We start from the raw sequence: 17,208 nt of genomic DNA on the forward strand, positions 1-17,208 counted from the left end.
CGTCTTTGTCCCGTATCCCGCTCAAGACTTGATCAACGATGCCATATAGTAGTTGGCGAAGTGCCCGAGTTTTGGCGCGAGTGATTGGCGGCTCAGCCCTAAAGTATGCTCGTGGGGCGCCCTTCGCGTGATGGTCGTTGTCGAGCTTTGCGGGATCAAGTGATCGTGTAACGTCTTGATCACTTGACACGTCCAAGGGTTGGTCTTCGGCTGATTGCTCCGAGGGGTCCATGTTCGCTCCTAGCTCCGTGTGCTCCGCATCAAAGTGCTCCTGCTCCGGTTCCAGCTCCGGCTCCATGTCCTCATCAAAAAGACAACATTCCCATGCCCTTATGGTACATTTGCATATAGACGCATGCCATTCGGATTATGCAATGCACCGGCCACATTTCAAAGATGTATGATGGCTATTTTTTCTGATGTGATTGAAGATATAATGGAGGTGTTCATGGACGATTTTTCGGTCCATGGACCCTCCTTTGATGTGTGTCTAACCAATCTTCATCGAGTGTTAGACAGGTGTAGCAAGGCGAACTTGGTTTTAAATTGGGAAAAATACCACTTTATGGTGCAAAAAGGCATCGTGCTTGGTCATAGGATTTCAGATAAAGGGATTGAGGTTGATAGAGCAAAGGTCGAAGTTATTGAGAAGCTTCCTCCCCCGACGAACGTGAAAGGAATCCGAAGTTTTCTCGGACATGCAGGGTTCTACAGGCGTTTCATAAAAGATTTCTCGAAGATTTCAAGACCCCTAACCACTCTTTTGGGAAAAGACGTGTCATTTGAGTTTGACAAGGAGTGTCATCAAGCGGAGAATCACAATGTAGCGCAAGTTCAACCGGGTATGTATATGATTGATCAAGAAGCGGAAGAGGCCAACTATGTCGGCCAAAACCAATACACTCATCCATACAACCTATACAACCCGGGATTGAGAAATCATCCCAATTTCTCCTACAAGAACGCGTCAAATGCGCTAAATCCTTAACCCGCTTTTCAACAGAGCAGTCAAGGACCTCCGGGTTTTCAATCAGAGTATCAACAACAAGGTCAAGGGAGTCAAGGTTATCAAGGGAATTTCAACTATAGACCACAGCAAGTGCAACCCAAGGATCAAGACCCGGACATCAAGGATATGCTATTTCAAATCCTCCAAGGTCAAAAATCACAAGGAGTATCCATTGGGAGCATTGAAAATGAGCAAGTTGCATTCAAGAAGCAATTGGAGGGAGTACAAGCTCACTTGAAGATTTTGGACAATCAAGTGGCCCAAATTGCATCCTCCTCCTCATCAAGACAACAAGGAATGCTTCCCGGGAAGAACGAAGTGAACCCCCGTGAGCATATCAATGCAGTCGAACTAAGGAGTGGAAAACAACTTCCAGAGATTACACCCCCGATGGGTGAGAAAGTAGTACCTCCGGGTTTGACGAGAGAGGAAAAGGGCAAGGCGGTAGAGGAAGACATCCTTAAGGTGCAAAACAGGAGAAAGAACCAGCCTACATCCCGCCTCCGCCTAAGGTACCCCTGATACCTTTCCCTTCTCGTCTAAAGAAGTTTAATGAGGACAGCCAGTTCGGGAAGTTTGCGGAGATGTTAAAGAAGATGGAGATTACAATGCCCTTCCACGAGGCAATTCTCCAAATGCCCTCCTACGCAAAGTTTTTGAAAGATATTTTGACGAAAAAAAGGGTTGTGGAGAAAGAAACAGTAGCTCTTAGTACCGAGGTTAGTGCCGCAATCACGAAGCACGAACTTCCCCTGAAGATGTCTTATCCGGGGAGTTTCTCTATACCTTGCAAGTTGGAAAATATTGAGATAGATCGAGCCCTATGCGATCTTGGAGCAAGCGTGAGCTTAATGCCCTTGTCAATCTACAAGAAGTTGAATATTGGTGAGCTAAAACCTACAAGAATGGCACTGCAATTAGCGGATCGATCAGTCAAGTATCCAGCAGGATTACTAGAGGATGTACCTTTGAAGATTGGTGGGTTCTATGTGCCGGTAGATTTCGTTTATACATCCTTATGGCTGTAGATTATGTGACGAAATGGGTGGAAGGACTTGCTAGCCCGAAGAATGATTCAAGCAGTGTTTCACGGATGTTCAAAAGAGTCATATTTCCTCGATTTGGAGTCCCGATAGTGGTGATAAGTGATGGGGGAGCACACTTCGTTAATAGAGTGATTCAGGGCATATTGACTAAATATGGTGTTCACCATAGAGTAGCCACTCCCTACCACCCCCAAACGAGTGGCCAAGTGGAGGTCTCCAACAGGGAGATAAAACAGATCTTGGAGAAAACAGTGGTCAAGTCAAGGAAAGACTGGGCTTTGAAGCTTGAAGATGCGGTTTGGGCATATCGAACAACAATTAAGACACCGATCGGGATGACTCCGTTTCAACTCGTGTACGAAAAAGCCTGTCACCTTCCGGTCGAGTTAGAGCATAAGGCATATTGGGCGATTAAGGCGTTGAACTACGATTGGAAAACCACAGCAGAAAAACGAGTGCTAGAGCTCCACCACTTGGAGGAAATTCGCTTGGACGCGTACGAGAACGCACGAATCTACAAGGAGCGGGCCAAGAAGTGGCATGATCGCCACATCCTCTACTGAAACTTCCAACAAGGTGACCTCGTGCTTTTATTTAATTCCCGACTAAAACTTTTTCCACGAAAGCTGAAATCGAGATGGTCGGGACCGTTCAAGAAAGCAGGCGACCCGCTCAAAATTTCTGAGCAAATTCGAAGAAAATATTGAAGAAACGGGCGACCGCCCGGGAAAGCAGGTCGGGACCGTTCACCATAAAGCATGTCACCTCACATGGAGCGGTGGAACTCGACAACGAGAAGGGCGGGTCATTCATGGTCAACGCCCAAAGTATCAAACCGTACAACCCAGGGAAAGCTAAGCCGGGAGGAGGTACCTCTGTACTCTCCTTTTCTTTGATCAACTGAATGCCACATCGGTCTAGCTACGACCTTAACTAGCAACTCCGGTTAACCCCGGGATGTAAATTCTTCGAACCTCGTTCTTTTCTTCTTTTCTTCTTTTATTCACCATGGAAAGGCTCCAAATTCTCCCAAATCACTCCAATCAAACAAATCCTTTCGTCGGGGGGAAAAACGGGGGACGAAAAATTTTAGCATGCGCCGGACCACAGAGAAAATGAGCGGCCCGCTCGGTAAACCAGGCGACCGCCCATTCAGCGAGCGACCGCTCGAACAATCGAGCGATCGCCCTCAGGTTTTTGGCGAAAAAAATAAATAAATAAATAATAATAAATATCGAGCGATCGCCCGAGAAACCGAGCGACCGCTCGATCTCGAAATCGAGTTTTTAACTCGATTTCGGGAGAGAGAGCCACCACTTCACGCAAAAATACAAAGACTCTCTCCCCTTCTCTCTCGCCGGCGACCGATTTCCCCAGCCACCGTGACCGAGTCCGCCACTTCGAAGCCTTACCGCGCCGCCGTCGTTCCGGAACCACCACGCTCAAACCCCATGCGAATCTACACTCTCCGAAAACCCTAACCGGTAATTCCTTCCTTCAAAATCGTGACATTAGGGTATTTTGGTTAAAGATAGGTCGAAAGTTGTGATGGGTATAGCTGCTAGGGTTGGTTTCGATCGATTTCGACCGAAAAATCCCGATTTCTGGTCGAAATCTCAATCTTCCAAACTAGTGACCGCGCGAAAGACGAGCGACCGCCTGTGAAAACAGGCGGGCCGCTCATTTTCTCTGAAATCCGAAAAACCACTCTATTTTTCTCACCCTAGCCCCACTGCCCCAATCCATATCGACTATACCTTTGCAGATGGCACCAAAAAGAGCCTGCACAAGCGACGTCGCTTCATCGTCACAGGAAGTCGAGTTCTCTCAAAGGAGAGAGATGAGACCGGACACAATCACCGAGATATTGGAGACGAAGCAGAATCTCCTCGTCGAAGGACCACCAAAGCTGGGCAAGATCGACCGACACGATGAAGCATACGAGCGGGCGAAGCACCTATCGAAGTTGAAACAACGCCCAAGCAAAGCTATGTGCGAACGCACGATTCGAGGGTTGGGTATTCAAGCGAACGTCGAATACATATTCGACAAGCTCGGCTAGGGAGCACTGAGCAGGAGCGTCGAGCCTTCATTCAAGAGCGTAACCCGCGAATTCTTGGCCACATACTCATGCTATTTCCCATCCGACGGCACGATCGACGAAGCATACATGGAATTCTGCTTGAACAAGAAATGGATGAGACTAAGCACGGCGCAATTTGCAGACATCCTGGAGGTCCAAAGGGGAACGCACTCCTTACTACCGACGATCTCCGCATATGTCCTCCAAGATTTTTGGAAGAAGATAGCAGTCCGTCGGTACTCAAGCTCAGTGGGGAAGATTTCATGGGTACAGCATCCGGCAATCCGATACGCGCATCAAGTCATGTCCAACTTCATCTTCGCGCGAGATAAACCCAGTAAGATCCACAAAATCGACCTGGGTTACCTCTATCAAGCATTACGGGAGTTTCATGATGGTCCATCTCTCGACATGTATGTCTGTGCCCGATGGAGCAATATGGACTTAGCTTCACGGGTAGCCATGCATCTCCACATGTTGGCCTCCACCAAGGCCAACGAGAAGTGCATTTGCGTGGTTGGTATGATCACAAAGATAGCACAGCGGGTCGACACGAGAATAGTATTCTACGAAGCTGATATGGTCGATGATCATATCCTCCTGGACATGGACGCCCTCCGACTCCGAGGGCACATTCAGCGAAGGGGATGGCAGTGGATCTTCAAGGGTGATGACGGGATGACACGAAGCCTTGTGCTCCCGTGCGAGCAGATCGAGACGTTCACACCCGATACCCTGAGGCCGAACTTTCTCGACATTACCCCAGACCGATTGAGAATCGGGAGAGGAAGAGCAACTGACCCCTCGACATCGGGAGTTGAGGGTCAATCGAGCTCCATCCCCGACCCTCGGCTTGACCTCATCTTGCAGAAGCTAGAAAGCTTCGACACTCGACTCACGACCATCGAGGGATTCGGCCCCCGACTCACCTCCCTCGAGGAATCCATAGAAGATCAGATGGGCACTTTGGAAGCCACGCTCACAACATCGATAGAGAGTGCCCAACGAGAGATAATGCGAACGTGTGAGAAGATGATGGGTAACGATGACTCCGATGCGGGAGAATCAGACCAGGAGTCTGAGGAAGAAGGCTCATCTGCATCCGGGGCCAGCAAGGGGAACAAGAGGACGACCCCTTGATTCGATCATCGTTAGGATTGAACTTTTAACGTTTCCCGTAGAACAATGTTTTCATGTGTTTAAAACTCTTGTCTCGTGCTGCTCTTTTTGGATTGTCGGTATTATTATATGATATTTTGACATGCTTAAATGTTAATAATCTTGTCGTACTTCATGTTTATGCAGCATTTCCTCAAAATCGGGTCAGATAAATTTTTTCATAGAAAAAATGGGCGGACCGCTCGGCTTTTCGAGCAGTCGCCCACTCGCGGATGAAAAACGAGCGGTCGCTCACCCTTTCAGGCGGACCGCCCGTCCCGTTTTGAGCGACCGCCCAAGCGGTCGCCTGGAATCAATCGTTTCAATTCAAGAAAACGAGCGACCGCTCGCAAAAGCAGGCGGCCCGCCCGTTTTCTCTGACGAATTCTTGATATTTTTCAGCTATTTCAGATGGATTCCAGAAGTCGTTGGGGCAAAGTGCGCAAATACATTTCGGACAGAATACCCATCCTCCATGACTTCAAGCCGCAAGAAATGCCTTTCTCAAGTCTCGTAGATACGGCTCCCATCAACGCCGATGCACCTTTTGTGGAACCAACTCCATTCCAACCTCAATCCGACGAGGAAACACTCGTCCTACATCGAGTCCAGAACAGAGGAATCAGAGCTTCAAAGTTCGTGCATCACCGCATTCTACCAAAGCAACTCTACGAGAGAATCAGGGATATTTTTCAACTCGTGGCTGGGATCGCCTCTTCCAAGCCAACCCTCGGACTTACCGAAGACTGACAACAGAATTCGCTTGCACCTTCAAATGCTTCATCCCGACGAATGGTAACCCTCGGGAAGGTTACTTTGGCTTCAGACTTGAAGGGCGCCAATTCTACCTCTGGGTGTAACAACTTGCAGAAATTCTAGGCGTCGAGATGAGCGCCAACGCAGCGATTCCGAAGATCACAGTCACCAAAGCCCGAACTTTCTGGATGAAAATCGCAGCGGGCACCTTCTGCCCATGGGAACTCGAGGCCCTCATGATCCGACACCCCGCGATTCGCTATCTCCAGCAGTTCATGGCATGTGTGTTACTCGCACGAGAAGATCCACAAGTCGTCTCAATCACCGAACTCAACCTCCTCATGGGACCCCTCCACTTTATGATGCATAACCGGCCTGAAGTCGCCGACATAGCCTCGAGGGTCATCCTCCACATACACTCGGTACTCTCTTCTGATCTTGGTTCAATTTGTTTTGGAGGTATAGTCACTTTGATTGCAGAGAGCGTAGGAATCAACCTCGGACCATACGTACATAGCCTCAAGGGTCATCCTCCACATACACTCGGTACTCTCTTCCGATCTTGATTCAATTTGTTTTGGAGGTATAGTCACTTTGATTGCAGAGAGCGTAGGAATCAACCTCGGACCATACGTATACGACGCCATTCGTGGAGATACAATCAACTTCATCCATCTCGTGGAAAATGGCCTAGTTAAAGAACAGAACGGAGACATCTTATGGAAGTTTGTGGACGTCGAGAGTAGGTATCGATCATTCAACATGGCTTACTTTGTACTACCTCCTCTCACCCAAGAAGGCATCCAATTCGAAGTCGAGACGTATATTGGCACGGACTCCGACCAAGGATACTCATCTCACGGGTCCTGCTAAAGGCCCGCTCGGTCCTCCCTCTTCACCCTCACCCCTTTGCATTCATTTCGGCTAACATCGCATTGCACTGTAGTTCCCTCACATTGCATAGGTTTCATGGGCTTACGACAACCGCAAAAGAGAAATTGGAATGCGATTCCGCCTCATCGAAAAAGGTAACACAATCACCCCCTTCATTCCATCAATTCCTTATTTCTCTTTAAAAACTCTCCACTAGACGAGAGTCAACACCGTGGACGGTGTTTGATACAAGTCTGGGGGGAGGAGTGACACTAATATACATCGTACCCATGAGCTCTACACATCATGCATCAATTGCACTTAGAATCATGCATTCCATATTCATCGAAAAAAAAAGTCTTGCATTTTGTACATACTTGCATGAATCGCCACTAATAGGTTGCATATGTGCATATAGATCTAGGACTACACACATACACTTGCATAAGGTTTTCCTCTCGAAAATTTGGCCGGATAACAATGTGGGGGTATAGAGTGAGGATTGGTTTGGTAAGGTTCTAGGAGCTAAGTTTAGATTTATCTAAAGAGTTGAATGGATTGTCGGGTGAGGTAGATATAGCTGATCCAACCCTAGAGCGAATGGATGTTACGTGGGATGATTTTGTCTCCTAAAGTCTAGATGGAGTAGAGGTTACGAACCAAGCACGAAACGTCTCCCTAAGAACCACCCTTTGATCTCTAAGTTATGAAGCCTATAGAAAGCAACAAGCCCTAGAAAATACGATGCATCCCGACACTCCTCTGTCATCATCTCGTTAATGAAAATCATTCGGGGACATGAGTGCGTCGAAAATGAGGGCTCAGGTCTAAGTTGTGGGACAAGAAGAAAAAGAAAAAAAAAGAAGAGAAGTGACGCTTGTCAAATTCCAACGTTCTAGAAGCCCGGGATTGCACGAAAAGGAAAAGAAAGAAAAAGAAAAAGAATGCAAAAAAAACAAGAATAAAAAGAAAAGAGTTAGGGCGAAGAAAAATAGTGAAAGTATGGGCCAAGTAATTTTTAGAGACCTCGATTGGGATGTGTTTAGGAGACATGCTCGGCAAGTAAGAGATACTCCATTGTAGGTTGCGGGAAACAATAGAAATCCCATTGATAAATTTTCGTTTGAACGTTGGAGAAGATAGAGTACACCAAACCCGATTTCATTCACAGCGACTCTAACCCGTACCACCAATCCACTTCAAACCCCATTTGTTTTCTGATTTTATTTTATCATCCCTGGATAGTTTCATAGCTGCACACTTACTCGAGGACGAGCAAACCTCAAGTCTGGGCGGATTTGATGACACGGGATTTTCACCGGTTTTTCTAACGTCTTACATCATACTTTGCACATACCTTAGGCATAATAGGACGTTAGATGGTCATGGGTAGGATTCTTTTCTCCATTTTTCATGCAGGATGATCAAACGAGGACATTCACGCACAAGGCACGGAAAAGGAGTAGAATCGAGAAGACCCGGAAGGCTCAGAAAAAATGGGCGGCCCGCTCATTTTGCCGAGCGGTCGCCCATTGGCGAAATTCATCCCGAGAATTTGATCAGAGATAATGGGCGGCCCGCCCAATTAATCGAGCGGTCGCTCGACGCCGAAATCACGGGAACAGGCGGTCGCTCAAGAAACCAGGCGGTCGACAGTGCGCTATGAAGAACGAGCGGTCGCTCGAACAAACGAGCGGTCGCCCGGAACCAGAAAAACGGGCGACCCTGAAGACGAAAACGGGCGACCCTGAAGAAAAAGTGAGCGACCGCCCGTTATTAAATCCGGCCCAAAAAGGAAAAAGCCCAATTTTTGAGGAGAAACCTAGCTGTTGCAATTGCATAAAAAAGGGAGATTGAGGAGAGAGAAGAGGGACTCGACCAACTTGAAGAAAAACACCTTGGAGAAGTGAAAAGGGAGATTTTGGAGACCTAGGAAACTTGGAGAAGAAGAAGACCACCATTGAAGACCATCTTGAACTTCTCTTTTCCCTTTCTATGTTTCTTCATTTTGCTTTCTGTTTTGAAACCCTAGATATGGAGTAGTGACTTTGTTGTGGATGAGAGATCCCCACTTTTGTATGGATACCTATGCTTAATCTATGATGTTTATGAGTTTTCTTCCATGGGTTTGATGTTTTGTGCTTAATGCTATCAACTTTGGCGAAATCTTAGTTGGTGTGATGTTAAAACATATTGATCATAGGGATATGGGGATGATGTTTGGAACCAAACCTCAAACGAGTGAGTTATTCACATTGGAAGATGGCTTAACTTGCTTAGGGTTCATGATAGGGTACATTAATGCATCTAGAGATCATTTAGATCATTGGGAGATGGATAAATCGATTCTCTAGGTAGTGAGTTTAAGCTCGGGAGAGACAAACTCTAGATGAAGTGCTTGAAACCCCCATTTGGAAGATAAACCCGTAGATATTGTAGTATCATCAACCGTCCATGCAAGTCTTGAGGATCCCGACCCACAACACCTAGAATCATTGTTTGCAACCCCGTTAATTTTATTTATCGAAATTTCATTCCGATACCCATCACAAATCACATTTTTATTTGACCATCAATCTAGCGTAGGGATAGACTAATACAACCTAGTCCTCGTGTTCGACCCCGTTACTACAACTACCGTATACTTGCGGATAGTGGTACGAATCGGGTACTAAATATAAGACTCGGTGCGTGCGCATCAACAGGAGATTAGAGGGCATACGCGGTTTGGAAAGACGGGGAAGCTCAAGCCGCGTTACATTGGGCTGTATCCTGTGATTGCGAAGGTCGGGGCTGTAGCATACCGATTGGACTTACCTCCAGATCTCGGTCACATCCACGATGTATTCCATGTATCTATGTTGCGGAAGTACATCGCGGATCCTTCGCATATATTGCAGCCACAGGAGATTGAGCTTACCAGTGATGTCAGAATCCGCGATCAACCACTTCAGATCGCGGAACAAGGAGATTCCTTTGGTCAAAGTCGTTTGGAGCAGCCAAGGAGTCTCGGACATGACATGTGAGCCGGAACAAGAGATACGCGACCATTACCCACATCTCTTCGGTATGTATATTCTCCCAACTCCCTTATAAGAATTCGAGACGAATTCATTTTAAGGGGGGTAGAATGTAATAACCCGTAAATTCGACTTTCAAACCGAATTTTAGGAAATCAAATATGAGCCATAAAAATGTCCCTAAAATATTGAATTAGACCCTAACCAAGGTGACCCGAAGGATTGGACCGAAATGAGCGAGAAAAACGGGCGGAAAATTTGGTCAGACCGTCCGTCTAGGAGGACGCAGACCGTCCGGTCTGCCTAGCCGGACCATCCGGTCTGAGGTCGCGGAATCGAATTCTCACGCGCCGCCACCTCCTGCTTCGCCATGCAGCCGCCTCTCCCACCTTTGGTCACCTCCTGCTTCTTCTGGGACCCGAGAATTGCCTTAAGTCCGCCCATTTCGCAGTCCTTTGCCTCTCACTTCACTCTCTCACTCTCCCACAAACTCTCTCAAAAGTCCGGAAGTTTGAGCTTCGATTGAAGCTTCGATTTCGGTCGAAATCCACAAATAAACCCAACAATCAACTCTAGGAAACCTCCCCAACAAAGCCCAAGGCTTGAATTAAGTGAGTGTTTCGGATTATGCCCGAAAATGATAATCAAATTGAAAATGGAGATTTGCCTGGATTGAGTGCAAATTGCATGAAATTGATTTAGATTTGAGTTCCTGATGTTACTAGGATCATTTTGGGGTATAGCGTGTTGAATTTGGTTAAAAAATGCGAAACTCGAAAATCCCTGGTTCGGTTAGACCGACCGGTCCGGGTCGGGATCGTCCGGTCTAGGGTTGCAGGTTCGCGAGGAAGAAGACGACCTCAGACCGTCCGGTCTAGGTCTCCAGACCGTCCGGTCCAGAGCCCTTAGTCCATCCGGTCTGGGTTTCTCGGAACGCTCGTTCCGGACCCTGCAGACCGTCTGGTCCAGGTGGGCAGACCGTCCGGTCCAGACCCCTGTTTCCCTTTTCCGGTCCGTTTCGTCGGTTCAAGCGAGATCCGATGCAACCGACCCCTGTACCCAATCAACCTTGACCATTCCCTACCCGAATCTCATGAAACTTGAATGAAACCAACCTACGGTAAGTAAAACCTTCGGAACGAGCTGAATTGGTAACCCGAGATGGTCGGAACCCAATTTGATCGGATCGGAGGGTAAAAGAATAGAATGAATGTAATGGAAATGAGATATCCAAAATAACAAGTAAGAACGTATGTATATACAATTAAAGTATAATGATATACGAGTGTGTGTGATTGGGGGATCGGGTAGTTGGCATGGCGTGAGACTTTATTCTGGAGGGTCGGGATAAGGTTGAGCGTGTGATTGTAGCGGGTTGATGTGATATTCCGATGATTGCATTGGCTGAGATCTCCTCTTTATGATCTCTGACCCGGGTCGGGTTTCATATTGAGGAGGCATGATTGTGATTGGTTGCCCACGGGCAAAGCTTGGAGCCGATGATACACGTGATAGTCTTGAGCGATTCTGCTATCACGGGGTTGAGGAAATCCTACGGTTACACTGTAACCGTTCCATCATTCCACTAACTATGGAGCGGGTTCGGGATTGAGTGATTCTCCCGGCAGAGATTGGCAATACATTTACCCGTGACTCGGGATTGAGCGATTCTCGCGACGAGGTTATGCGAAGGAACTCAGAAAGACCTGAGCTCGGGTTCAATGAGTTTCTCCATGGCGAACGGCGGCGAGAGGTTGTCAGTTGTGTACTGGCTTCGCTCGACATAGTCAATGGTGGCCTAGAGTAGGCACCTGGCACTCTGGCATCGAGAGGTGACATCGATACCAGAGAGGATGATTGATGCCTGGAGTAGGCACCTGGCGCTCTGGCATCGAGAGGTGACATCGATGTCAGAGGGGATGGTTGATGTATTATGTTTTATGGAGTAGGGATTTGGATGGCGTGTTTTATTGTTCCGGCGATTGCCGAGGAGAGCGGGGGATGTGCGTTGCACATGGAGCGTCCTTACCCACGTGTGTGATGCACACGTGGAGATGATTTGACGGGATTGATGATACTGATAGACCCGATGGGTCGAGCTTTGACTAGTATATTTGTCCTGATCTAGTGTCACCAGATCCTTGCGGTATCCTATGTGTGCGATGCACATAGAGATGATTTGACGGTTATGTCTGATGACTCGTCATTCGGACTGAGTGTGTATGATAGTGATTACCTGTACCATTGTGTGAACCGTGTTTGATGGCATGTAGCGTGTATATATGTATACACCTATATTTACCGTGTGTATAATATTGGTTGTGTTTGGCCATTTGCAATTTGAGTATGATCTTCGGGTCTAACCCGAAGTACTCACTAAGCACGTAGCTTATGGACGTTGTTATGCAACGTTTCAGGCACGGAGCAGTATTGGCAGCGGCAGGACGAGGGTACTGGTGACGCGTGAGGAGTTTTTCTGGATCATGTACTTTTCTTCCTTTGGACTTATGTTGGGTTGTACGGGCGGTGACTAGACTTTGTGTTACATCGGATTCACCGTCTTTATGTTGGTGTATATACTACTGAACGTGGGTTTGTTAAACATATACTTGTTTTCCGCTGCGTGTGTAATAAAGTAAAATGTTTTTTAAATTCCCGCTATTTTATTATATGATTGAGCGACCATGTGGCACAACTCGTGAGCGGGAGACGGGTTACGGGTGTCACACTTTCTATGGTTTATGGATGAGTGTTTTATTCATTACATGTTTTGCATACTTGATATGTTATGGAATCCATGTATTGTTATGAACAATACTAAACTCCCTAGTCGTATGTCATTGTGGGAATAATGATGTAATAAGACTAGTATGATGTGTGATCGATGATCATAGAGATGATCATAGGTATTGGATACGATCACTATCATAGGTATTCGTTGGAGAACGAAATACTGGATTGACTCGCATGAGATTGTCACATGGACTTGCGTCATGACTTGAATCTCATATGACGGTTCCATGATTGGATCCTAAGACGTGAGATATCTACGGAATCCAACATGAGGATTTGCGTGCTTTGAATATATCAAATGTCCTGCGTAACAGGAGGACTATAAAGGCGTGTATCAGGTACGAAACGAATCATGTGCTGGATTGTAGATAGTCAAGATGGGATTTATACCTCTCGTAAAAGAGAGATATCGCTGAGCCTCTCGTGTGAGCGAGACTGTGAAGTGTGTGGTCGCACTATAGACGAACGTCGTCTATTTCGTACAGTCGAACTCAGTGAACGAGAAAGCAGTCGAATCAGATAAGGTGGCATGTTCATGCCTTATATTCGACTTATGATATCGTGATACAAAAGGATCATCAGCCGGAATCATCACTGGCGTTCGTAAGATCACGAACAAACTCTATTCGAGATAGGTAGTCATAGTGTCTTGCTAGAGACCGCCTATGACTTGTATTTCCGAAATAAAGATTTCGGATATACAAATATATTTAAATATTTACATATATATACAAACATGTATGCATACATACATAATAATTATATATTTGAAAAAATGATTAAATTTGTCAAAATTTCTCTCACCACTTATTTTTTTATTCAATTTTAAAATAATAATATTTAGTTTTATTATAATTTTTTCGCTTTTATATTTGTTTGTTTATGTATTATTATGTTATAAATCAATAAATCTTATCTCAAATAACAATAATATTTATTAAAAATAATTATATTTAGTTTTATTATAATTTACTATTAATGTATAATATTTCTTCTCACACCACTAACTCATTTGCAATATATGATAATTTTTATAAAATTTTATAACTATTTGTTCATAAAAAATTATAAAATTTGTATTTCCAACTTTTATTATGAAATTATTGTTATTTAAGAATATTATAATATGTATAATGTATAATGATATTGTTGGTTTAGTGCTCTATGACGTACTGTTATGCGAGCTTTATTTAGATACATTTGATGTATTGACACTTTCTATACGATCACTATCATAGGTATTCGTTGGAGAACGGAATACTGATTTTCCCGCATGAGATTGTCACATGGACTTGCGTCATGACTTGAATCTCATATGACGGTTCCATGACTGGATCCTAAGACGTGAGATATCTACGGAATCAAACATGAGGAGTTGCGTGCTTTGAATACGTCAAATGACCTACGTAACAGGAGGACTATAAAGGCGTGTATCAGGTACGAAACGAATCATGTGTTGGATTGTAGATAGTCAAGACGGGATTTATACTCTCATAAAAGAGAGAGATATCGTTTGGCCCCTCGTCTGAGCGAGACTGTGAAATGTGTGGCCGCACTATAGATGAAAATCGTCTATTTCGTACAGTCGAACTCAGTGAACGAGAAAGCAGCCGAATCAGATAAGGTGGTCTGTCCATGCCTTATATTCGACTTATGATATCGTGATACAAAAGGATCATCAGCCGAAATCAGCACTGGCGTTCGTAAGATCACGAACAAACTCTATTTGAGATAGGTAGTCATAGTGTCTTGCTAGAGACCGCCTATGACTTGTATATCCGAAATAGAGATTTCGGATTATACTGCTATATCGAATGAGCCTACAGGGTCACACATGCAGGGGAAGGACAAATGCACGAGAAAAACGACGAAAAACCGAGTCGGAAGGGTCCAGACCGGACAGACCGGAACGTCCAGACCGGACGGTCCGGCGGTCCAGACCCGACGGTCCATGTTATGATGCAGATCGTCCGTTCTACACCTGGAACGAACGGTCCACATGCAAATCCAGTCCGTCCGTTCCAGGCTTCAGGTTTTTCAAAAATTAGACCAAAATTAGGGTTAAATCACCTTATAAGACGGAGATTAAAAATCCTAATCATGAAAGAGACTTTAGCAGCTGTCTTGTGCAGACTTTTGACAGATTTTGGTGAGATCCAAAAGGTCCAAGAGTTTCCAAGTCTCGTTTTCTCAAAGCATCATACCGAATAGCTGATTTAGGTCCTAGCAGACAAGTTCCAATCGTTGGAATCCATCCCGAGATGTGGATACGTGTAGAGGGCGAGGTAATCTTCCTGGCTTAAGTGATCGGACGAATGTATCAATTGAAACAGGCCATGGATCGATTGAGATAAGCGTTCTAAGTTTTCTTCGTAAGCATGCATGCATGGTTCTAGGGTTTCTTCAAATTTTTGTTTTATATCCGCTGCGCAAACCCTAGAATCGAACTCTTAGGAATAGGATTCGCTTTATAGATCCCAGGAAATCCCAACAGTAGTATTAGAGCCTGGTTGCTCTGTATGCTTTTCATAGAACCCAATCACGCATGTTTTAGTATTTGAATCGTTTGAATCCATGTTTGCTTTGATGTCTATGCATGTTTGATGTTTGAATCTATGGTAGATTGCATGTTTCATGTTGCATAGAGTGCAGGAGTTCGAATTTTGAGTGTACAGATGAATTCGGATCAGTTTCAGGTCTGAACGGGACCGAGAACGCGGAAAAACGTGATCTGATCACGTAGACCTAATCTAGACCGTCCGTTCTGGGTGTGCCAGACCGGACGGTCTAGGGGTGGCGGACTGAGGTGAGACCGAAGGGTCTAGACCATCCGTTCTGAGTTTGTGGACCGGACCGTCCGTTCCGTGGTGAAAGTGGACCGTCCGTTCTGCTGTCATGGACCGTCCGTTCTGCACGTTCTCCGAGGCTGGACCGTCCGTTCCACACCAAGAACGGATGGTCTGAGTCCCAGACTCTGAGATTTTTCCGTTTTCTAATCCGATTATGCAATCGTTGCTTAATCTGATTGACTGTGACTCAAATAGACATGATTTATTCTTATGGATGGTCCATAGTGAATGAATGCATGTAACTTAATCAAGATATTGGATATGCTTGATTGAGTGAGAGCTTCGAGATTGGGATTACATAATCGAATGAATGGTCTATTCGGATTATGTAATACATCTGATCAAGGAACAATGGTTGATCCTTGATTTGATTTGTACAATCGTTGCACAGAAACCGGTTAGATGTAGAAGCGCTACGAGTAAAACACTTGTCAAGGCCTCGATCATACGTGTCATGGGCCATGCCAAAGCTGGGTGTGTCGTGCTATCTTGGTGAGGCAAGATGGAGAAATGGTGGTTCTCATAGCTTGAAAGTAAATGCTTGATCTAAGTGTGGTTTCGAAAATCCCTTTTATGTAATGCTAAGCGTGTACCTTCCATTACTAGAGCACTTGTCAAGGCATCGATCGTCCGTAACACGGGTCATGCCAAAGCTGAGCGTGTGGATTATCTTTGTGAGGCATGGTGGGAAATCGTGGTTCCTACAGTTTGAATATGGTTTACCTTAGGTTGAGTTGTCGAGTTTGACTTGAGACTTAACGGTACAGATGAGACGAGTATGCAATGATATTTGGGATTATCTTTGTGAGGCATGGTGGGAAATCGTGGTTCCTACAGTTTGAATATGGTTTACCTTAGGTTGAGTTGTCGAGTTTGACTTGAGACTTAACGGTACAGATGAGACGAGTATGCAATGATATTTGATATCATAGTCTCATAAAGGATCTAAGAGTCGAATTGGATGTGATTGACATTAGATGTCTACCTAAATAGCGTAAGGCTGAGTGTAACAACTCATTCTTATGTGAAATACAGATCTTAGTCCCATATAGAAAATTATTGTAGGGTTATTTTTCTGTATGGGAATATTTCTTGTATGTGCATCTATGTTGTCATTGATTGATGATAGACTAGCTGGTAGTAGATCATTGATAGAATCTGCATTTTGTTTTGTTCGTTCTGTTTTGTCTTTTTCTGTAGGACATGGCGTCAACCGGTAACGTACTGAGTTTGACAATGCGATCTATCCTTGAGAAGGATAAGCTGTCCGGAACGAACTTCTTGGACTGGTATCGTAACTTGAGAATAGTTCTCAAGCACGATAAGAAGTCATACGTCCTGGAAGGGGCTCTACCACCAGAGCCTGCGGCTAATGCCACGAGAGCCGTCAGGGATGCTTGGTTGAAGCTTTAGACTGACGACATTGAGATCTCCTGTCTCAAGTTGGGAAGCATGGCTCCGAATCTGCAGAGACGGTTTGAGGGGAAGAGCATGTTTGATATGATCGAACAACTCAAAACCATGTTTCAGGAGCTAGCGCGTACTCAAAAGTACAAGACGCTAAAAGCTCTAGTGAAGACGGATATGCCGAGAGGCAGCTCTGTCAACACCCACGTCCCCC

Source organism: Tarenaya hassleriana, unplaced genomic scaffold (genome assembly GCF_000463585.1).
Source record: "Tarenaya hassleriana unplaced genomic scaffold, ASM46358v1 Cleome92, whole genome shotgun sequence".
Classification (NCBI taxonomy): Eukaryota; Viridiplantae; Streptophyta; class Magnoliopsida; order Brassicales; family Cleomaceae; genus Tarenaya; species Tarenaya hassleriana.